Source organism: Mytilus edulis, chromosome 1, assembly GCF_963676685.1.
Source record: "Mytilus edulis chromosome 1, xbMytEdul2.2, whole genome shotgun sequence".
NCBI lineage: Eukaryota > Metazoa > Mollusca > Bivalvia > Mytilida > Mytilidae > Mytilus > Mytilus edulis.
Window position 1 is genome coordinate 2,811,339 of NC_092344.1, and position 21,486 is coordinate 2,832,824.

General features: G+C 35.5%; 1 long non-coding RNA gene and 26 other non-coding genes across 27 annotated transcripts; all 27 read right to left on the reverse strand.

Moving 5' to 3' along the window:
• Positions 1 to 297: 297 nt before the first annotated feature.
• Positions 298 to 369, reverse strand: Trnap-ugg (transfer RNA proline (anticodon UGG)). Its single transcript has one exon. It is a non-coding gene; the product is annotated as a tRNA-Pro (tRNA).
• A 335-nt stretch (positions 370 to 704) lies between these two features.
• Positions 705 to 776, reverse strand: Trnap-agg (transfer RNA proline (anticodon AGG)). Its single transcript has one exon. It is a non-coding gene; the product is annotated as a tRNA-Pro (tRNA).
• Positions 777 to 1,106: 330 nt separating this feature from the next.
• Positions 1,107 to 1,179, reverse strand: Trnav-cac (transfer RNA valine (anticodon CAC)). The gene has a single exon. It is a non-coding gene; the product is annotated as a tRNA-Val (tRNA).
• A 541-nt stretch (positions 1,180 to 1,720) lies between these two features.
• Positions 1,721 to 1,792, reverse strand: Trnap-ugg (transfer RNA proline (anticodon UGG)). Its single transcript has one exon. It is a non-coding gene; the product is annotated as a tRNA-Pro (tRNA).
• Positions 1,793 to 2,127: 335 nt separating this feature from the next.
• On the reverse strand, positions 2,128 to 2,199 carry Trnap-agg (transfer RNA proline (anticodon AGG)). The gene has a single exon. It is a non-coding gene; the product is annotated as a tRNA-Pro (tRNA).
• A 330-nt stretch (positions 2,200 to 2,529) lies between these two features.
• Positions 2,530 to 2,602, reverse strand: Trnav-cac (transfer RNA valine (anticodon CAC)). The gene has a single exon. It is a non-coding gene; the product is annotated as a tRNA-Val (tRNA).
• A 541-nt stretch (positions 2,603 to 3,143) lies between these two features.
• On the reverse strand, positions 3,144 to 3,215 carry Trnap-ugg (transfer RNA proline (anticodon UGG)). The gene has a single exon. It is a non-coding gene; the product is annotated as a tRNA-Pro (tRNA).
• Positions 3,216 to 3,550: 335 nt separating this feature from the next.
• Positions 3,551 to 3,622, reverse strand: Trnap-agg (transfer RNA proline (anticodon AGG)). The gene has a single exon. It is a non-coding gene; the product is annotated as a tRNA-Pro (tRNA).
• A 330-nt stretch (positions 3,623 to 3,952) lies between these two features.
• Trnav-cac (transfer RNA valine (anticodon CAC)) lies at positions 3,953 to 4,025 on the reverse strand. The gene has a single exon. It is a non-coding gene; the product is annotated as a tRNA-Val (tRNA).
• Positions 4,026 to 4,566: 541 nt separating this feature from the next.
• Positions 4,567 to 4,638, reverse strand: Trnap-ugg (transfer RNA proline (anticodon UGG)). The gene has a single exon. It is a non-coding gene; the product is annotated as a tRNA-Pro (tRNA).
• A 335-nt stretch (positions 4,639 to 4,973) lies between these two features.
• Trnap-agg (transfer RNA proline (anticodon AGG)) lies at positions 4,974 to 5,045 on the reverse strand. Its single transcript has one exon. It is a non-coding gene; the product is annotated as a tRNA-Pro (tRNA).
• A 330-nt stretch (positions 5,046 to 5,375) lies between these two features.
• Trnav-cac (transfer RNA valine (anticodon CAC)) lies at positions 5,376 to 5,448 on the reverse strand. The gene has a single exon. It is a non-coding gene; the product is annotated as a tRNA-Val (tRNA).
• A 541-nt stretch (positions 5,449 to 5,989) lies between these two features.
• Trnap-ugg (transfer RNA proline (anticodon UGG)) lies at positions 5,990 to 6,061 on the reverse strand. Its single transcript has one exon. It is a non-coding gene; the product is annotated as a tRNA-Pro (tRNA).
• A 335-nt stretch (positions 6,062 to 6,396) lies between these two features.
• On the reverse strand, positions 6,397 to 6,468 carry Trnap-agg (transfer RNA proline (anticodon AGG)). The gene has a single exon. It is a non-coding gene; the product is annotated as a tRNA-Pro (tRNA).
• A 330-nt stretch (positions 6,469 to 6,798) lies between these two features.
• Positions 6,799 to 6,871, reverse strand: Trnav-cac (transfer RNA valine (anticodon CAC)). Its single transcript has one exon. It is a non-coding gene; the product is annotated as a tRNA-Val (tRNA).
• A 541-nt stretch (positions 6,872 to 7,412) lies between these two features.
• Trnap-ugg (transfer RNA proline (anticodon UGG)) lies at positions 7,413 to 7,484 on the reverse strand. Its single transcript has one exon. It is a non-coding gene; the product is annotated as a tRNA-Pro (tRNA).
• Positions 7,485 to 7,819: 335 nt separating this feature from the next.
• On the reverse strand, positions 7,820 to 7,891 carry Trnap-agg (transfer RNA proline (anticodon AGG)). The gene has a single exon. It is a non-coding gene; the product is annotated as a tRNA-Pro (tRNA).
• Positions 7,892 to 8,221: 330 nt separating this feature from the next.
• Positions 8,222 to 8,294, reverse strand: Trnav-cac (transfer RNA valine (anticodon CAC)). Its single transcript has one exon. It is a non-coding gene; the product is annotated as a tRNA-Val (tRNA).
• A 541-nt stretch (positions 8,295 to 8,835) lies between these two features.
• Trnap-ugg (transfer RNA proline (anticodon UGG)) lies at positions 8,836 to 8,907 on the reverse strand. Its single transcript has one exon. It is a non-coding gene; the product is annotated as a tRNA-Pro (tRNA).
• Positions 8,908 to 9,242: 335 nt separating this feature from the next.
• Positions 9,243 to 9,314, reverse strand: Trnap-agg (transfer RNA proline (anticodon AGG)). The gene has a single exon. It is a non-coding gene; the product is annotated as a tRNA-Pro (tRNA).
• Positions 9,315 to 9,644: 330 nt separating this feature from the next.
• Positions 9,645 to 9,717, reverse strand: Trnav-cac (transfer RNA valine (anticodon CAC)). The gene has a single exon. It is a non-coding gene; the product is annotated as a tRNA-Val (tRNA).
• Positions 9,718 to 10,258: 541 nt separating this feature from the next.
• Positions 10,259 to 10,330, reverse strand: Trnap-ugg (transfer RNA proline (anticodon UGG)). The gene has a single exon. It is a non-coding gene; the product is annotated as a tRNA-Pro (tRNA).
• Positions 10,331 to 10,665: 335 nt separating this feature from the next.
• Trnap-agg (transfer RNA proline (anticodon AGG)) lies at positions 10,666 to 10,737 on the reverse strand. Its single transcript has one exon. It is a non-coding gene; the product is annotated as a tRNA-Pro (tRNA).
• A 330-nt stretch (positions 10,738 to 11,067) lies between these two features.
• On the reverse strand, positions 11,068 to 11,140 carry Trnav-cac (transfer RNA valine (anticodon CAC)). The gene has a single exon. It is a non-coding gene; the product is annotated as a tRNA-Val (tRNA).
• A 541-nt stretch (positions 11,141 to 11,681) lies between these two features.
• Positions 11,682 to 11,753, reverse strand: Trnap-ugg (transfer RNA proline (anticodon UGG)). Its single transcript has one exon. It is a non-coding gene; the product is annotated as a tRNA-Pro (tRNA).
• A 335-nt stretch (positions 11,754 to 12,088) lies between these two features.
• Positions 12,089 to 12,160, reverse strand: Trnap-agg (transfer RNA proline (anticodon AGG)). The gene has a single exon. It is a non-coding gene; the product is annotated as a tRNA-Pro (tRNA).
• Positions 12,161 to 13,971: 1,811 nt separating this feature from the next.
• LOC139521698 (uncharacterized) lies at positions 13,972 to 18,533 on the reverse strand. Its single transcript, XR_011664054.1, has 2 exons — positions 18,449 to 18,533; positions 13,972 to 14,465 (listed from the first exon to the last, which is right to left on the reverse strand). It is a non-coding gene; the product is annotated as an uncharacterized lncRNA (long non-coding RNA).
• Positions 18,534 to 21,486: the final 2,953 nt, after the last annotated feature.

The following is a 21,486-nucleotide window of genomic DNA, read 5'->3' on the forward strand; positions in this document are numbered from 1 at the left end:
ATCGACATTTCCTTCATTGCACAAATTGATGGTGATTATCAAGGTAAGTTTTTTTTGCAGCCTGCACAAACCAAAATAAAACATTCTTCGAAAAAAATCAAAATCATCGGAATACATGAATAAATGTATGTAGCAGAATATCAACTCCTCTTTCTCTCCGTTTGACCACTTTTCCTGATCAGTGACGGGACAACATACCGAGCAATTTCTGAGCCAGACTGCTTTGAATGTCAATGGCAGATACAAAAGTACAATTTCAGTGAATTCAAACGCCTATAAACCGTTCCAAAAATTAACGGGCTCGTCCGGGATTCGAACCCGGGACCTCTCGCACCCAAAGCGAGAATCATACCCCTAGACCAACGAGCCGCTTGATAGTTAGAGTTACATTTTCCGTATTTAACTATAGAATAAAATTATTCTCCATACGTGGCAAAGGAGTTTACCTGCCAAGATACATATTCGAAATTCTAAGTTGACTAGAAATTCACCTTACATTGGTCGAGATCAACCAAAGAAAAACCAACAAAAATTCAAACGATAACTGTTGTATTTGTGCATGTATTTTTTTCTCCTACTGAATACTGTTAAATGCATTCTAATTGACGTTCGAATTAGCGGTGTATTTTCTTTGAATATCCCATCGACTGGTATTGAAAACAGTTTTGAGATTCGCCACGCATTGACAATATGAGGCAAAAATTGGGCTCGTCCGGGATTCGAACCCGGGACCTCTCGCACCCTAAGCGAGAATCATACCCCTAGACCAACGAGCCTGTATAGCTGACTTATGTTTAAATAATAGTTATAAAATTCAGAAATGACATCGCTTGTTGCTATTTTCGTGTTGCCTTGGGTTATACGTTTGGCCTCTCTTGCTTTGTTACCTTTGAAATCAGGACGGTAAGTTATTAAAAGTCACCTGCTTTAAAGAACTTTGTCTTAGGTTCTTAGTGTAGACGATTTCAAACATTTTAATAAGAAGTGATATGTTCAATTTAACATGAACGACATGCGTCGGCTGCAAAAGAACACCGAATGAGTAATATCTCTAGGCACTATAATAAGCACAGTTCACGATGATCCGGATTACCCAAAAATTAATATGTTTCCGCTGGGGCTCGAACCCAGGACCTTCCGCGTGTGAAGCGGACGTGATTACCACTACACTACGGAAACAGTTGAAGTTAGTGCGAAGTTTTCCATATTTCAAGCAACGTCCGATTAAAAAATGGTGCAATCAAGATGAATAACACCCGTTTCCGCATGAAACAGGTGCATGTTCGTATTAATTTCCACCGTCACGGAAATTCTCTGGGCATGGGATGGGGTTCACCTTTCTTCTACACAATCAATTGAAAAGCAGACATTCCTAGCTCTGTCGTCTATATGTGTATCCTACTTATACGCTAGCTAAATCCGATATCGACATTTCCTTCATTGCACAAATTGATGGTGATTATCAAGGTAAGTTTTTTTGCAGCCTGCACAAACCAAAATAAAACATTCTTCGAAAAAAATCAAAATCATCGGAATACATGAATAAATGTATGTAGCAGAATATCAACTCCTCTTTCTCTCCGTTTGACCACTTTTCCTGATCAGTGACGGGACAACATACCGAGCAATTTCTGAGCCAGACTGCTTTGAATGTCAATGGCAGATACAAAAGTACAATTTCAGTGAATTCAAACGCCTATAAACCGTTCCAAAAATTAACGGGCTCGTCCGGGATTCGAACCCGGGACCTCTCGCACCCAAAGCGAGAATCATACCCCTAGACCAACGAGCCGCTTGATAGTTAGAGTTACATTTTCCGTATTTAACTATAGAATAAAATTATTCTCCATACGTGGCAAAGGAGTTTACCTGCCAAGATACATATTCGAAATTCTAAGTTGACTAGAAATTCACCTTACATTGGTCGAGATCAACCAAAGAAAAACCAACAAAAATTCAAACGATAACTGTTGTATTTGTGCATGTATTTTTTTCTCCTACTGAATACTGTTAAATGCATTCTAATTGACGTTCGAATTAGCGGTGTATTTTCTTTGAATATCCCATCGACTGGTATTGAAAACAGTTTTGAGATTCGCCACGCATTGACAATATGAGGCAAAAATTGGGCTCGTCCGGGATTCGAACCCGGGACCTCTCGCACCCTAAGCGAGAATCATACCCCTAGACCAACGAGCCTGTATAGCTGACTTATGTTTAAATAATAGTTATAAAATTCAGAAATGACATCGCTTGTTGCTATTTTCGTGTTGCCTTGGGTTATACGTTTGGCCTCTCTTGCTTTGTTACCTTTGAAATCAGGACGGTAAGTTATTAAAAGTCACCTGCTTTAAAGAACTTTGTCTTAGGTTCTTAGTGTAGACGATTTCAAACATTTTAATAAGAAGTGATATGTTCAATTTAACATGAACGACATGCGTCGGCTGCAAAAGAACACCGAATGAGTAATATCTCTAGGCACTATAATAAGCACAGTTCACGATGATCCGGATTACCCAAAAATTAATATGTTTCCGCTGGGGCTCGAACCCAGGACCTTCCGCGTGTGAAGCGGACGTGATTACCACTACACTACGGAAACAGTTGAAGTTAGTGCGAAGTTTTCCATATTTCAAGCAACGTCCGATTAAAAAATGGTGCAATCAAGATGAATAACACCCGTTTCCGCATGAAACAGGTGCATGTTCGTATTAATTTCCACCGTCACGGAAATTCTCTGGGCATGGGATGGGGTTCACCTTTCTTCTACACAATCAATTGAAAAGCAGACATTCCTAGCTCTGTCGTCTATATGTGTATCCTACTTATACGCTAGCTAAATCCGATATCGACATTTCCTTCATTGCACAAATTGATGGTGATTATCAAGGTAAGTTTTTTTGCAGCCTGCACAAACCAAAATAAAACATTCTTCGAAAAAAATCAAAATCATCGGAATACATGAATAAATGTATGTAGCAGAATATCAACTCCTCTTTCTCTCCGTTTGACCACTTTTCCTGATCAGTGACGGGACAACATACCGAGCAATTTCTGAGCCAGACTGCTTTGAATGTCAATGGCAGATACAAAAGTACAATTTCAGTGAATTCAAACGCCTATAAACCGTTCCAAAAATTAACGGGCTCGTCCGGGATTCGAACCCGGGACCTCTCGCACCCAAAGCGAGAATCATACCCCTAGACCAACGAGCCGCTTGATAGTTAGAGTTACATTTTCCGTATTTAACTATAGAATAAAATTATTCTCCATACGTGGCAAAGGAGTTTACCTGCCAAGATACATATTCGAAATTCTAAGTTGACTAGAAATTCACCTTACATTGGTCGAGATCAACCAAAGAAAAACCAACAAAAATTCAAACGATAACTGTTGTATTTGTGCATGTATTTTTTTCTCCTACTGAATACTGTTAAATGCATTCTAATTGACGTTCGAATTAGCGGTGTATTTTCTTTGAATATCCCATCGACTGGTATTGAAAACAGTTTTGAGATTCGCCACGCATTGACAATATGAGGCAAAAATTGGGCTCGTCCGGGATTCGAACCCGGGACCTCTCGCACCCTAAGCGAGAATCATACCCCTAGACCAACGAGCCTGTATAGCTGACTTATGTTTAAATAATAGTTATAAAATTCAGAAATGACATCGCTTGTTGCTATTTTCGTGTTGCCTTGGGTTATACGTTTGGCCTCTCTTGCTTTGTTACCTTTGAAATCAGGACGGTAAGTTATTAAAAGTCACCTGCTTTAAAGAACTTTGTCTTAGGTTCTTAGTGTAGACGATTTCAAACATTTTAATAAGAAGTGATATGTTCAATTTAACATGAACGACATGCGTCGGCTGCAAAAGAACACCGAATGAGTAATATCTCTAGGCACTATAATAAGCACAGTTCACGATGATCCGGATTACCCAAAAATTAATATGTTTCCGCTGGGGCTCGAACCCAGGACCTTCCGCGTGTGAAGCGGACGTGATTACCACTACACTACGGAAACAGTTGAAGTTAGTGCGAAGTTTTCCATATTTCAAGCAACGTCCGATTAAAAAATGGTGCAATCAAGATGAATAACACCCGTTTCCGCATGAAACAGGTGCATGTTCGTATTAATTTCCACCGTCACGGAAATTCTCTGGGCATGGGATGGGGTTCACCTTTCTTCTACACAATCAATTGAAAAGCAGACATTCCTAGCTCTGTCGTCTATATGTGTATCCTACTTATACGCTAGCTAAATCCGATATCGACATTTCCTTCATTGCACAAATTGATGGTGATTATCAAGGTAAGTTTTTTTGCAGCCTGCACAAACCAAAATAAAACATTCTTCGAAAAAAATCAAAATCATCGGAATACATGAATAAATGTATGTAGCAGAATATCAACTCCTCTTTCTCTCCGTTTGACCACTTTTCCTGATCAGTGACGGGACAACATACCGAGCAATTTCTGAGCCAGACTGCTTTGAATGTCAATGGCAGATACAAAAGTACAATTTCAGTGAATTCAAACGCCTATAAACCGTTCCAAAAATTAACGGGCTCGTCCGGGATTCGAACCCGGGACCTCTCGCACCCAAAGCGAGAATCATACCCCTAGACCAACGAGCCGCTTGATAGTTAGAGTTACATTTTCCGTATTTAACTATAGAATAAAATTATTCTCCATACGTGGCAAAGGAGTTTACCTGCCAAGATACATATTCGAAATTCTAAGTTGACTAGAAATTCACCTTACATTGGTCGAGATCAACCAAAGAAAAACCAACAAAAATTCAAACGATAACTGTTGTATTTGTGCATGTATTTTTTTCTCCTACTGAATACTGTTAAATGCATTCTAATTGACGTTCGAATTAGCGGTGTATTTTCTTTGAATATCCCATCGACTGGTATTGAAAACAGTTTTGAGATTCGCCACGCATTGACAATATGAGGCAAAAATTGGGCTCGTCCGGGATTCGAACCCGGGACCTCTCGCACCCTAAGCGAGAATCATACCCCTAGACCAACGAGCCTGTATAGCTGACTTATGTTTAAATAATAGTTATAAAATTCAGAAATGACATCGCTTGTTGCTATTTTCGTGTTGCCTTGGGTTATACGTTTGGCCTCTCTTGCTTTGTTACCTTTGAAATCAGGACGGTAAGTTATTAAAAGTCACCTGCTTTAAAGAACTTTGTCTTAGGTTCTTAGTGTAGACGATTTCAAACATTTTAATAAGAAGTGATATGTTCAATTTAACATGAACGACATGCGTCGGCTGCAAAAGAACACCGAATGAGTAATATCTCTAGGCACTATAATAAGCACAGTTCACGATGATCCGGATTACCCAAAAATTAATATGTTTCCGCTGGGGCTCGAACCCAGGACCTTCCGCGTGTGAAGCGGACGTGATTACCACTACACTACGGAAACAGTTGAAGTTAGTGCGAAGTTTTCCATATTTCAAGCAACGTCCGATTAAAAAATGGTGCAATCAAGATGAATAACACCCGTTTCCGCATGAAACAGGTGCATGTTCGTATTAATTTCCACCGTCACGGAAATTCTCTGGGCATGGGATGGGGTTCACCTTTCTTCTACACAATCAATTGAAAAGCAGACATTCCTAGCTCTGTCGTCTATATGTGTATCCTACTTATACGCTAGCTAAATCCGATATCGACATTTCCTTCATTGCACAAATTGATGGTGATTATCAAGGTAAGTTTTTTTGCAGCCTGCACAAACCAAAATAAAACATTCTTCGAAAAAAATCAAAATCATCGGAATACATGAATAAATGTATGTAGCAGAATATCAACTCCTCTTTCTCTCCGTTTGACCACTTTTCCTGATCAGTGACGGGACAACATACCGAGCAATTTCTGAGCCAGACTGCTTTGAATGTCAATGGCAGATACAAAAGTACAATTTCAGTGAATTCAAACGCCTATAAACCGTTCCAAAAATTAACGGGCTCGTCCGGGATTCGAACCCGGGACCTCTCGCACCCAAAGCGAGAATCATACCCCTAGACCAACGAGCCGCTTGATAGTTAGAGTTACATTTTCCGTATTTAACTATAGAATAAAATTATTCTCCATACGTGGCAAAGGAGTTTACCTGCCAAGATACATATTCGAAATTCTAAGTTGACTAGAAATTCACCTTACATTGGTCGAGATCAACCAAAGAAAAACCAACAAAAATTCAAACGATAACTGTTGTATTTGTGCATGTATTTTTTTCTCCTACTGAATACTGTTAAATGCATTCTAATTGACGTTCGAATTAGCGGTGTATTTTCTTTGAATATCCCATCGACTGGTATTGAAAACAGTTTTGAGATTCGCCACGCATTGACAATATGAGGCAAAAATTGGGCTCGTCCGGGATTCGAACCCGGGACCTCTCGCACCCTAAGCGAGAATCATACCCCTAGACCAACGAGCCTGTATAGCTGACTTATGTTTAAATAATAGTTATAAAATTCAGAAATGACATCGCTTGTTGCTATTTTCGTGTTGCCTTGGGTTATACGTTTGGCCTCTCTTGCTTTGTTACCTTTGAAATCAGGACGGTAAGTTATTAAAAGTCACCTGCTTTAAAGAACTTTGTCTTAGGTTCTTAGTGTAGACGATTTCAAACATTTTAATAAGAAGTGATATGTTCAATTTAACATGAACGACATGCGTCGGCTGCAAAAGAACACCGAATGAGTAATATCTCTAGGCACTATAATAAGCACAGTTCACGATGATCCGGATTACCCAAAAATTAATATGTTTCCGCTGGGGCTCGAACCCAGGACCTTCCGCGTGTGAAGCGGACGTGATTACCACTACACTACGGAAACAGTTGAAGTTAGTGCGAAGTTTTCCATATTTCAAGCAACGTCCGATTAAAAAATGGTGCAATCAAGATGAATAACACCCGTTTCCGCATGAAACAGGTGCATGTTCGTATTAATTTCCACCGTCACGGAAATTCTCTGGGCATGGGATGGGGTTCACCTTTCTTCTACACAATCAATTGAAAAGCAGACATTCCTAGCTCTGTCGTCTATATGTGTATCCTACTTATACGCTAGCTAAATCCGATATCGACATTTCCTTCATTGCACAAATTGATGGTGATTATCAAGGTAAGTTTTTTTGCAGCCTGCACAAACCAAAATAAAACATTCTTCGAAAAAAATCAAAATCATCGGAATACATGAATAAATGTATGTAGCAGAATATCAACTCCTCTTTCTCTCCGTTTGACCACTTTTCCTGATCAGTGACGGGACAACATACCGAGCAATTTCTGAGCCAGACTGCTTTGAATGTCAATGGCAGATACAAAAGTACAATTTCAGTGAATTCAAACGCCTATAAACCGTTCCAAAAATTAACGGGCTCGTCCGGGATTCGAACCCGGGACCTCTCGCACCCAAAGCGAGAATCATACCCCTAGACCAACGAGCCGCTTGATAGTTAGAGTTACATTTTCCGTATTTAACTATAGAATAAAATTATTCTCCATACGTGGCAAAGGAGTTTACCTGCCAAGATACATATTCGAAATTCTAAGTTGACTAGAAATTCACCTTACATTGGTCGAGATCAACCAAAGAAAAACCAACAAAAATTCAAACGATAACTGTTGTATTTGTGCATGTATTTTTTTCTCCTACTGAATACTGTTAAATGCATTCTAATTGACGTTCGAATTAGCGGTGTATTTTCTTTGAATATCCCATCGACTGGTATTGAAAACAGTTTTGAGATTCGCCACGCATTGACAATATGAGGCAAAAATTGGGCTCGTCCGGGATTCGAACCCGGGACCTCTCGCACCCTAAGCGAGAATCATACCCCTAGACCAACGAGCCTGTATAGCTGACTTATGTTTAAATAATAGTTATAAAATTCAGAAATGACATCGCTTGTTGCTATTTTCGTGTTGCCTTGGGTTATACGTTTGGCCTCTCTTGCTTTGTTACCTTTGAAATCAGGACGGTAAGTTATTAAAAGTCACCTGCTTTAAAGAACTTTGTCTTAGGTTCTTAGTGTAGACGATTTCAAACATTTTAATAAGAAGTGATATGTTCAATTTAACATGAACGACATGCGTCGGCTGCAAAAGAACACCGAATGAGTAATATCTCTAGGCACTATAATAAGCACAGTTCACGATGATCCGGATTACCCAAAAATTAATATGTTTCCGCTGGGGCTCGAACCCAGGACCTTCCGCGTGTGAAGCGGACGTGATTACCACTACACTACGGAAACAGTTGAAGTTAGTGCGAAGTTTTCCATATTTCAAGCAACGTCCGATTAAAAAATGGTGCAATCAAGATGAATAACACCCGTTTCCGCATGAAACAGGTGCATGTTCGTATTAATTTCCACCGTCACGGAAATTCTCTGGGCATGGGATGGGGTTCACCTTTCTTCTACACAATCAATTGAAAAGCAGACATTCCTAGCTCTGTCGTCTATATGTGTATCCTACTTATACGCTAGCTAAATCCGATATCGACATTTCCTTCATTGCACAAATTGATGGTGATTATCAAGGTAAGTTTTTTTGCAGCCTGCACAAACCAAAATAAAACATTCTTCGAAAAAAATCAAAATCATCGGAATACATGAATAAATGTATGTAGCAGAATATCAACTCCTCTTTCTCTCCGTTTGACCACTTTTCCTGATCAGTGACGGGACAACATACCGAGCAATTTCTGAGCCAGACTGCTTTGAATGTCAATGGCAGATACAAAAGTACAATTTCAGTGAATTCAAACGCCTATAAACCGTTCCAAAAATTAACGGGCTCGTCCGGGATTCGAACCCGGGACCTCTCGCACCCAAAGCGAGAATCATACCCCTAGACCAACGAGCCGCTTGATAGTTAGAGTTACATTTTCCGTATTTAACTATAGAATAAAATTATTCTCCATACGTGGCAAAGGAGTTTACCTGCCAAGATACATATTCGAAATTCTAAGTTGACTAGAAATTCACCTTACATTGGTCGAGATCAACCAAAGAAAAACCAACAAAAATTCAAACGATAACTGTTGTATTTGTGCATGTATTTTTTTCTCCTACTGAATACTGTTAAATGCATTCTAATTGACGTTCGAATTAGCGGTGTATTTTCTTTGAATATCCCATCGACTGGTATTGAAAACAGTTTTGAGATTCGCCACGCATTGACAATATGAGGCAAAAATTGGGCTCGTCCGGGATTCGAACCCGGGACCTCTCGCACCCTAAGCGAGAATCATACCCCTAGACCAACGAGCCTGTATAGCTGACTTATGTTTAAATAATAGTTATAAAATTCAGAAATGACATCGCTTGTTGCTATTTTCGTGTTGCCTTGGGTTATACGTTTGGCCTCTCTTGCTTTGTTACCTTTGAAATCAGGACGGTAAGTTATTAAAAGTCACCTGCTTTAAAGAACTTTGTCTTAGGTTCTTAGTGTAGACGATTTCAAACATTTTAATAAGAAGTGATATGTTCAATTTAACATGAACGACATGCGTCGGCTGCAAAAGAACACCGAATGAGTAATATCTCTAGGCACTATAATAAGCACAGTTCACGATGATCCGGATTACCCAAAAATTAATATGTTTCCGCTGGGGCTCGAACCCAGGACCTTCCGCGTGTGAAGCGGACGTGATTACCACTACACTACGGAAACAGTTGAAGTTAGTGCGAAGTTTTCCATATTTCAAGCAACGTCCGATTAAAAAATGGTGCAATCAAGATGAATAACACCCGTTTCCGCATGAAACAGGTGCATGTTCGTATTAATTTCCACCGTCACGGAAATTCTCTGGGCATGGGATGGGGTTCACCTTTCTTCTACACAATCAATTGAAAAGCAGACATTCCTAGCTCTGTCGTCTATATGTGTATCCTACTTATACGCTAGCTAAATCCGATATCGACATTTCCTTCATTGCACAAATTGATGGTGATTATCAAGGTAAGTTTTTTTGCAGCCTGCACAAACCAAAATAAAACATTCTTCGAAAAAAATCAAAATCATCGGAATACATGAATAAATGTATGTAGCAGAATATCAACTCCTCTTTCTCTCCGTTTGACCACTTTTCCTGATCAGTGACGGGACAACATACCGAGCAATTTCTGAGCCAGACTGCTTTGAATGTCAATGGCAGATACAAAAGTACAATTTCAGTGAATTCAAACGCCTATAAACCGTTCCAAAAATTAACGGGCTCGTCCGGGATTCGAACCCGGGACCTCTCGCACCCAAAGCGAGAATCATACCCCTAGACCAACGAGCCGCTTGATAGTTAGAGTTACATTTTCCGTATTTAACTATAGAATAAAATTATTCTCCATACGTGGCAAAGGAGTTTACCTGCCAAGATACATATTCGAAATTCTAAGTTGACTAGAAATTCACCTTACATTGGTCGAGATCAACCAAAGAAAAACCAACAAAAATTCAAACGATAACTGTTGTATTTGTGCATGTATTTTTTTCTCCTACTGAATACTGTTAAATGCATTCTAATTGACGTTCGAATTAGCGGTGTATTTTCTTTGAATATCCCATCGACTGGTATTGAAAACAGTTTTGAGATTCGCCACGCATTGACAATATGAGGCAAAAATTGGGCTCGTCCGGGATTCGAACCCGGGACCTCTCGCACCCTAAGCGAGAATCATACCCCTAGACCAACGAGCCTGTATAGCTGACTTATGTTTAAATAATAGTTATAAAATTCAGAAATGACATCGCTTGTTGCTATTTTCGTGTTGCCTTGGGTTATACGTTTGGCCTCTCTTGCTTTGTTACCTTTGAAATCAGGACGGTAAGTTATTAAAAGTCACCTGCTTTAAAGAACTTTGTCTTAGGTTCTTAGTGTAGACGATTTCAAACATTTTAATAAGAAGTGATATGTTCAATTTAACATGAACGACATGCGTCGGCTGCAAAAGAACACCGAATGAGTAATATCTCTAGGCACTATAATAAGCACAGTTCACGATGATCCGGATTACCCAAAAATTAATATGTTTCCGCTGGGGCTCGAACCCAGGACCTTCCGCGTGTGAAGCGGACGTGATTACCACTACACTACGGAAACAGTTGAAGTTAGTGCGAAGTTTTCCATATTTCAAGCAACGTCCGATTAAAAAATGGTGCAATCAAGATGAATAACACCCGTTTCCGCATGAAACAGGTGCATGTTCGTATTAATTTCCACCGTCACGGAAATTCTCTGGGCATGGGATGGGGTTCACCTTTCTTCTACACAATCAATTGAAAAGCAGACATTCCTAGCTCTGTCGTCTATATGTGTATCCTACTTATACGCTAGCTAAATCCGATATCGACATTTCCTTCATTGCACAAATTGATGGTGATTATCAAGGTAAGTTTTTTTGCAGCCTGCACAAACCAAAATAAAACATTCTTCGAAAAAAATCAAAATCATCGGAATACATGAATAAATGTATGTAGCAGAATATCAACTCCTCTTTCTCTCCGTTTGACCACTTTTCCTGATCAGTGACGGGACAACATACCGAGCAATTTCTGAGCCAGACTGCTTTGAATGTCAATGGCAGATACAAAAGTACAATTTCAGTGAATTCAAACGCCTATAAACCGTTCCAAAAATTAACGGGCTCGTCCGGGATTCGAACCCGGGACCTCTCGCACCCAAAGCGAGAATCATACCCCTAGACCAACGAGCCGCTTGATAGTTAGAGTTACATTTTCCGTATTTAACTATAGAATAAAATTATTCTCCATACGTGGCAAAGGAGTTTACCTGCCAAGATACATATTCGAAATTCTAAGTTGACTAGAAATTCACCTTACATTGGTCGAGATCAACCAAAGAAAAACCAACAAAAATTCAAACGATAACTGTTGTATTTGTGCATGTATTTTTTTCTCCTACTGAATACTGTTAAATGCATTCTAATTGACGTTCGAATTAGCGGTGTATTTTCTTTGAATATCCCATCGACTGGTATTGAAAACAGTTTTGAGATTCGCCACGCATTGACAATATGAGGCAAAAATTGGGCTCGTCCGGGATTCGAACCCGGGACCTCTCGCACCCTAAGCGAGAATCATACCCCTAGACCAACGAGCCTGTATAGCTGACTTATGTTTAAATAATAGTTATAAAATTCAGAAATGACATCGCTTGTTGCTATTTTCGTGTTGCCTTGGGTTATACGTTTGGCCTCTCTTGCTTTGTTACCTTTAAAATAATTATTCCTATTATTCTTATTATTAATTTTAACTATTAAAAGTATAAGTGAAATAAACAATAGTTTCAACCCTTATCATCCAATCAGGAGTGACTCTAGATTTTATTCTGAGTACCATCTTGGGGTAAAAAAGTTGCCGGTTTAATGTCAACAAATAATTGCATTGTGGTATTAATATCTAAAAGACACGTTGTAGGTGTTAAATATATACGATCTCGAAGATTTTGAAATAATGAGTTAATTTCACATTTTCTTCCTTATAAAAAGTCAAAACAGAAGATAACTTTATGGTCCCAAAATGAAACAATTGAGAGAGAAAAAGGTCACAAACAGAAGAATAGAGAATAGTGCTGTGCTAAAATTTAACGAACTAATAGCAAATCATGAATAGAGATTAATGGGTTAAAATAATAATAATAAAAAACATGATAGAAAAATGACATAAAAATTTAAAGAATACATAATTGAATGACACAGTAGGAATAATGCCTTATCAGTTAATGCATATTTATTTCTATATTCGTCGTTAATATTGATGAACTATTTACTGTGCTACTTTGACCAGAATTTTTTTTCTCTAGATTCCTTTTCAAAACATAGAATTTGCAATTTTTTTTATCATCATTTACTCTCCTACTGGACCTTAACAAAAGTGCTATTTCTAAATGGTAAAAATTAGAATAAGAAATAACAAATTACTTATAGAAGTTTGTAGATACACTAGAACGCTTTTAGAACAAAGAATTTGTCCATTTTGAAAGGATGTAATTGAAGATGAATTTCATTTCCTCATTAAACGTAAAGCGTTAGAATTTAATAGAAGTATATTTTTTTTGTAATTTTAGTGATAAAGGTCCATCTTTTGTTAATATGTCTGAACAAGATAAATTTAGTTCCATTTTGAAAAAAATAATGATAGTGAAATTTGTACTGTATGTGTAGCTTGAATAAGCAATATGTATGACTCGAACATCTATTTAAAGCAAACATAATCATGTTTAGCATGAATTAACAATTTAGTATGAATAACACCTCCACGCAATTTAGATAAACAATATGTGTCTCTTATATCTCTGTATATTTTTTTGTTTGTTTATTTTTGTCTTTTTTTTATTTGTATTTTGTAAATGTCAGCTGGTATCATTCCTGTATTGGAATTTACACCAATAAAGTTATTTGATTTGATAATTGAGTCTGTGAAACTTTTTTTGATCACTTAAAATATGCAAGAAATATTTGCCATTGGACATAAACAATCAACAGTGAATAGTTCATTTATATAATGCCTATTGATTTTATGCAATTATTCTCCCCTTACTATTTTAAACAACTGGCATTGATTGAACAAACAAATGCTAAAATTGACCACTTGGTTAATAGATGAAGCAGTGGGTAAACTTGCAAGATATAATGTATTAGATTTTGTTCAATGTGAAGTCCCTTCATTGAAATTGAAAACGAACATATTGGTAAAAAAAAAAACCAGCTCAAAGTAAAAATAAATGTTTATTATGCGATAAATTTTCTTATCTAGTGTCTGTTTATTTGTAAGCTGTAGTCAGCAGTGATTTCCTCTTTGATTGTGTATAGTGTACCACAACATGTTCCTATACTGATCACTATAACTTGCCTCCAAAAATCGATACTTTTCATAACTGTATCTTCTTCATTTTTCTACATGTATTGGGTGTTCTTCTTCAGGGATTTTTTATTTCTCCAAACAGTTTAACATTGATATTCAGTTAGTTAATCACTATCAAAATATTGCATGATTCCAGTATTAACAATGTAGACTGGTTCTCGTATAAAATATAATAGAAACAGAAAGTTTATAGGGAAAATGTCATAGTATACGAAATTGTAAGCTGAAATATATTTAAGTTTTTTTTTCATATTTTACATGAAATATCACATGATCTATTATATTACCCTTTTTTATAAATTCAACATACATTAAACTACCAAACAAACAGAATAAAATTATACATGTTTATGAATATAAAGTGCTATGGGTTCTTTTCCCAGTTAATGGTTTCTCATCAAGTCTTTAAAACATTATTTTAACAAAATACCCTTTTTATTTTGCATAAAATCTTTTAGCGTACTTGAGATGGTGATCTTCCAAATTTGTTTCTATACATTTCATTATGGTATGTGGAGGCTGTGTTATTCTGAAATATATATCTGTGAAAATAAAAATACATTTAGCACACATTTAACATATTCTAAACTTTACAGGGAATATATCAATAATGATAACAATTAAATCTCAATTAAAAATAAAATTCAAATATAGTTTGAATGTCGTAAAAATATTTAGAACAACATTTGCATCAAGATTGTTCAAATATCATTCTATTCAATACTTTGTTTCACCCTTTTCCAACAATATGTATTTAAGGCATTCGAGAATTAAAAGGAAATAGCTAAACGTTACTAGTTTATGCATTTTAAAACGAAATTATAAATATTATAATTTTATACAGTTGAGAATTAGATTAAAATAATTTTCTCTCGTCTTTTTCATGATGTATAGGTGTCGTACCTATTGTATGGTTAGTTTCCCCCCAAAACCCTCGTTTCGGTCATTCAACACGACAACGCTAAAGCGATCGGTTTCTTAATTACTTGGTAAACTGTAACTGATTTAATAATTCCCCCTTTTTGGTTTAGTATTAATAAGATAAGATTGGTAATACGTCTGGAGGGTTGTTTTTCTTTTTGGTATTATGTTGTGTGAAGTATGTATTAATTTTGTGTTTATTTACATATGTGTTTTTGAATGTTTATGTGAAAAATATTAAATAAACTCGGCAGCGGCGTTGTCGTGTAGCTTTGCGCTTTAATATAATAAAGTAATTCCTGTTGATGGGCGATTCATGACCCCTCTTCAAATATTTTGTTTATGGAGAATGTTATGTATCTTTTAAACCTTGGTTGTCATGGAAACCATCCTTACAAAATTGTGTCTAAATAATACGTACAACAGTAGCCTTTGAAAATTGAAAAATAAGGAATGTCACAGATTCAGTAGAATAAAGTTAATCAATGCAAACAATAAGTATTTATACAAAATCCCAAACTATTCGAAATCGTTAAAATGTTTAATTTACTTCATAGTTTGTTTCAAAAGCAACCATTTTAAAATGTGTTAAAATTCAAAATTCAAAATGCAAAATGATTTTTTTTTTTTATTAAATTCATTAATTTTAAATCTGTTTATCTCCCAAGACAAACAATAACATGTGATGTCATTGACAAATTTTGAAAGACAACATTCTATATATTCATGAAATAAAAAGAAAGTGTGTTTGGTTTTTTTTCTTTAAAAATATAATTTTAGTCTATTTTTCACAAAAGATTAGATTGCCATACAGATGATCTTGAACTTTATAAGCCAAACTTTTCCACTTATATGTGCAATTCTGACACACATTTGTTATATCTAAACGTGAATATATGATTAATGAAGTTATACTTGTACAAAACCAAAACTAATCACGCTGGGTTTGGTGCACCCCCTTTTTATTTGAAAAATTCCGAAAAAATATATTTTTTCAAAAAAAAAATTTTGTTGAAAATATGTGATATCTTATTGTGCTTTCTTGTGAACTAAGCATTTAAAGATTTTAAGCATAACATTACTTCTATAGTTGAGGGCAGTATATGAAACCCCTCCCATTAATCTTATATGTAAGATTTCACAGAAGTTTGAAAAAAAATAATGGTATTAGTTACGCATAACCAATTGTGGTGCCTGAGACTGATGCTGTAAGTGAAAAAGAATAATGTTGAACTTCAAAAGACATGTAAGTTTTTATATAACAAGAATGTGTCCTTAGTACACGAATGCCCCACTCGCACTTTCGTTTAATATGTTCAGTGGACAGTAAAATTGGGGTCAATACTTTAATTTGGCATTAAAATTAGAAAGATCATATCATAGGGAACACGTGTATACTAAGTTTCAAGTTGGTTGGACTTCAACTTTATCAAAAAACTACCTTGACCAAAAACTTTAACCTGAGCTTCGCACTATCTTTTTCTTTGTTCAGTGGACCCGTGAAATTGGGGACAAAATTTAAATTTGGCATTAAAATTAGAAAGATCATATCATGGGGAAATGTGTACTAAGTTTCAAGTTGATTGGACTTCAACTTCATCAAAAACTACCTTGACCAAAAACTTTAACCTAAAACGGGACGAACGGACGCACAGACGAACGAACGGACGCAGACCAGAAAACATAATGCCCCTCTACTATCGTAGGCAGGGCATAAAAATAAAAGTATGTCATAATTGCCAATGAGACAACTCTCCCCCAGAGACCAAATGACATAGAAATTAACAACTACAGGTCACCGTTACTATATAAGCCTTTAACAATGAGCATAACATGTATATATAAGTAAAACAAATCATAATGAACAAATTAAAAAAAATAAGCTCAGAATGATTTCACTTCCAAAATGGCTATAAAGAAGTTACAGTAAAAGTTTAATGTAACTCATTGTTGGTTTGAAAATGATTATTGATGCTTTAAAAACTTTAACATATAAGATCAGCTAAACAAGAATGCACACCCTGAATGAAATGTCTGGTTGGTTTTGTTTATCATGGAATTACTGTAAAAACTGTGTTATATATAGATTTCAATACGAGTATCATATAAACTTCATATTATTTTACTTTTCTAAGAAAATGAGGTCAGGGTTAGATCAACCATGTCAGACACACGAAAGAGAGAGAACGGAAACGAAAAATTTGGCAATTTTTCCATTTGTAAAGGGTTATATCTCAAGAACACTACAACGGACACCAGATATAAACTTGATCTGTATTTTAGGGTAATAACCATTGTGTATAAGTTTCAAAACGTTTGCTTGAGGGTTATTTAAGTTGGAGAACGGGAACAAAAAATTCAGTAATTTGTCCATTTGTAAAGGGGTAAAACTCTAGAAAAATTTAATGACCCTTGAGACGTGGGAGCATACTAATTCCATCTTAGAAAACATGTATAAACGATCTACCTTAAACTGTACAAGAATTTGTATGGTAAATAATAGTTACATGAAAAGGCATTTCACTTTAGAATAGTTGATATAACATGTAAATATCATTTATTTTTGCCCCCCAACGTAATACGTTGTAGGGAAATACAGGTCGTCCGTCCGTTTATGTGTCTCTCTGTCCGTCCGTGTGTCCATCCGTGTGTAACGTTTTTTAGCCTTTTTCTTAGAATTTTAGTATCTTAAAATAGGGGAAGGGGGTACATACTATTACCCTCACCGTTTGAAGAAATTTCAGGCTTAAATGCTCAAAATGTTCACAAATAAATAGCACCGTTTTGATTTTTTTTCCAAAAAAGTGGGGTGCACCATATCCAGAGAGAAATGATTCAGTATGTACCAACATATCTCTATCAATCATATATTGTCATTGATAATTAATAAATGTGTGTCAGAAATACACAAATAGATGGAATATTTTAGCTTTTTAAGTTCAAAATGTTTGATTATTCATTTGTTACGCAAACGCTAGGTTTTTGTAAAAATGGACAATTTTTTACTAAAATTATTTTTTTAAAGAAAAAAAAAACACACAACTTTTAATGAATATATATAGAATACTGTCTTTCAAAATTTCTCAATGGCATGTCATGGTATTGTCGGTCTTTGGAAATAAACAGATTTAAAATTTAGTAATTTTAGAAATATTTCATTTTCGAATTTTAACACATTTTTAAAAGGTTGCTATTTAGCAAATTCAAATTTTTAACGTTTTTGAATGACTTTGAGTTTTGTTTGTTAACAATGCAAACCCCCTTATTGTTTTTATTGATTAACTTTATTTCTATGGGACTTAAAATTCCCTTATTTTCAATTTTCAACAGCGGCTTTTTTCACCTATATTCAGTCAAAATATTGTTTTGACGTTTACCATTCTAACGCACATTGTACAGAGAAAACAAAGACAGAATTCTACTCATCTACTAAAGCTCTTATGATATAGGACACAAAATAACTACTTCTGTGACATGTCATGAATCACCCTCTGCATGATTTTTACAAAGACAGGTACTTTAATATGTCTTAAATACATCATGTGTCAAAGAATGAGAAAATCTTTTAAGAAATACTAGTATGTAGATAATTTTATGTGTATACCTTCGTTTTCTTTTTTCTTCCATTTATTATTCCTTGGTAGTTCTGTAGGTTTTTTCTTTAAACTAATGTCCTAAGTATTATAAAGATAAAACATTGTTTAAAAACAGTATTGTGCATTCATTATACAAATAAAGGTAACAGTAGTATACGGCAGTTCGAAATTCATAAACCGATTGAGAAGAAAACAAAATCAGGGTTACAAACTAAAACTGAGGGTAACACATCAAATATAAAAGGAGAACCATGACACAACAAAAACACAACACTAACATGCAACACACACAGAAACGAACTATAATATAACAATTGCCATTTTCCTGACTTCGTACAGTACATTTAAAGAAAAAATGGTGGGTTGAACCTGGTTTTGTGGCTAGCCAAACCTCTCACTTTCATGGCAATGTTAAATATTACATTAAAATGACAACATTACATGACAGGATAACAATACAAATAAATGAGAGAACATAAAGGACAGAGTAACACACACATAATAGCTATCAAAAAGAAAAAAGGCTTATAATTTAATACGCCAGACGCGCGTTTAGTCCACATAAGACTCATCGGTGACGCTCGGATTAAAAAAGTTCGAGAGCCAAAACAAGTACAAAGTTGAAGAGCATTTAGGACATAAGTTCCCAAAAGTTGTGCCAAATACGGCCAAGGTTATCTGCCTGGGAGAAGAAAATCCTTAGTATTTAGAATAAAGTTCCAAAAAGTTATGCCAAATACGGCTTAGGTTAGTATCTGCCTGGGATAAGAAAATCCTTAGTACTAGTATTTATAATAAAAGTTCTAAAAGTGTGCCAAATACGGCTAAGGTTATCTGCCTGGGATAAGAAAGTCCTTAGTATTTAGAATAAATTCAAAAAAAATGTGCCAAATTCGGCTAAGGTTATCTGCCTGGGATAAGAAAATTTTGAGTATCTTAAATAAAAGTTCAAAAAAGTTGTGCCAAATACGGCTTAGGTTAGTATCTGCCTGGGATAAGAACATCCTTAGTACTAGTATTTAGAATAAAAGTTCTAAAATTGTGTCATATACGGCTAAGGTTATCTGCCTGGGATAAGAAAATCCTTAGTATTTAGAATAAAAGTTCCAAAAAGTTGTGCAAAATACGGCTATCTGGTTATCTGCCTGGGATAATCATTTCAGATTTGCTTTAAAATCAAGGATACTAAAACAATTATTTTTGTTTTTATCGTTTTTATATTGGCGTTGGTTGAAATTTGAGTAATAAAGGTCACAAACCGAAAATGCAGGTTAAGCGATTACAAAAGTACGACCATCACACTACTTTGTTTGCAATAAAGAAATGCTATGTAGATGGAAAATATACGGGGGGGATCCATTCTAATAAATTTGGTTATCATGGTTTGAGGAAGAAATTATATTTATTTTTTTATTAATACTTGTGGTACATACTATATTTCTGTTTGTGCTTTGTCCGCAATGATACAATCTTGTTGGAGGCTAATATAATCCAGCAAATTTAAAGTTTTCTAAATTTTATTGGCATCACTATTTTTTTAACAATTCAGGATGCCTCACTTTTGAAACGACGACCAAACTTTAGAAGTGTCATTTTTTTTCAATTGTGTATTTTACATTATCAATATGCGAGTTTCGAGTTTCAAATTATCTACCGGCACACTACATACCTGCAGCAGCGATTGCAGCTTTTACCATAGCGGTGACGGTAAAATTATAAGTGTTCCGAATACAAATCAAAATAGAAAAAATCATAAAAACAAATTCTTAATGTCGTTAAAAAACTGGTTGAAGGCGGGTTCTTTAAAGAGAAAAAAAAAGACGAAAAGGGTAACTGATGAGTATAAACACCCCTTTAAGTATGCTGGCGTATTACTTATCTTGGTTTATTTTTGAATCGATAACTATATATAGTTACCAATGTTTACACTATCAACACACTGAACAACAAATGCTAATCGATAAAATAATTCATTGACCAAAAATATAATAATTATTATACGACCGCAAAATTTGAAAAAATTTTCGTCGTATATTGCTATCACGTTGGCGTCGTCGTCGTCGTCGTCGTCGTCGTCGTCCGAATACTTTTAGTTTTCGCACTCTAACTTTAGTAAAAGTGAATAGAAATCTATGAAATTTTAACACAAGGTTTATGACCACAAAAGGAAGGTTGGGATAGATTTTGGGAGTTTTAGTCCCAACATTTTAGGAATTAGGGGCCAAAAAGGGCCCAAATAAGCATTTTCTTGGTTTTCGCACTATAACTTTAGTTTAAGTAAATAGAAATCTATGAAATTTTGACATAAAGTTTATGACCACAAAAGAAAGGTTGGGATTGATTTTGGGAGTTTTGGTTCCAACAGTTTAGGAATTAGGGGCCAAAAAAGGGCCCAAATAAGCATTATTCTTGGTTTTCGCACAATAACTTTAGTTTAAGTAAATAGAAATCAATGAAATTTAAACACAATGTTTATGACCACAAAAGGAAGGTTGGTATTGATTTTGGGAGTTAAGGTCCCAACAGTTTAGGAATTAGGGGCCAAAAAGGGACCCAAATAAGCATTTTTTTTGGTTTTCGCACCATAACTTTAGTATAAGTAAATAGAAATCTATGAAATTTAAACACAAGGTTTATGACCATAAAAGGAAGGTTGGTATTGATTTTGGGAGTTTTGGTCCCAACAGTTTAGGAATAAAGGGCCCAAAGGGTCCCGATTTAAACTTTGTTTGATTTTATCAAAAATTGAATAATTGGGGTTCTTTGATATGCCGAATCTAACTGTGTATGTAGATTCTTAATTTTTGGTCCCGTTTTCAAATTGGTCTACATTAAGGTCCAAAGGGTCCAAAATTAAACTTAGTTTGATTTTAACAAAAATTGAATCCTTGGGGTTCTTTGATATGCTGAATCTAAAAATGTACTTAGATTTTTTATTATTGGCCCAGTTTTCAAGTTGGTCCAAATCGGGGTCCAAAATTAAACTTTGTTTGATTTCATCAAAAATTGAATAATTGGGGTTCTTTGATATGCCAAATCTAACTGT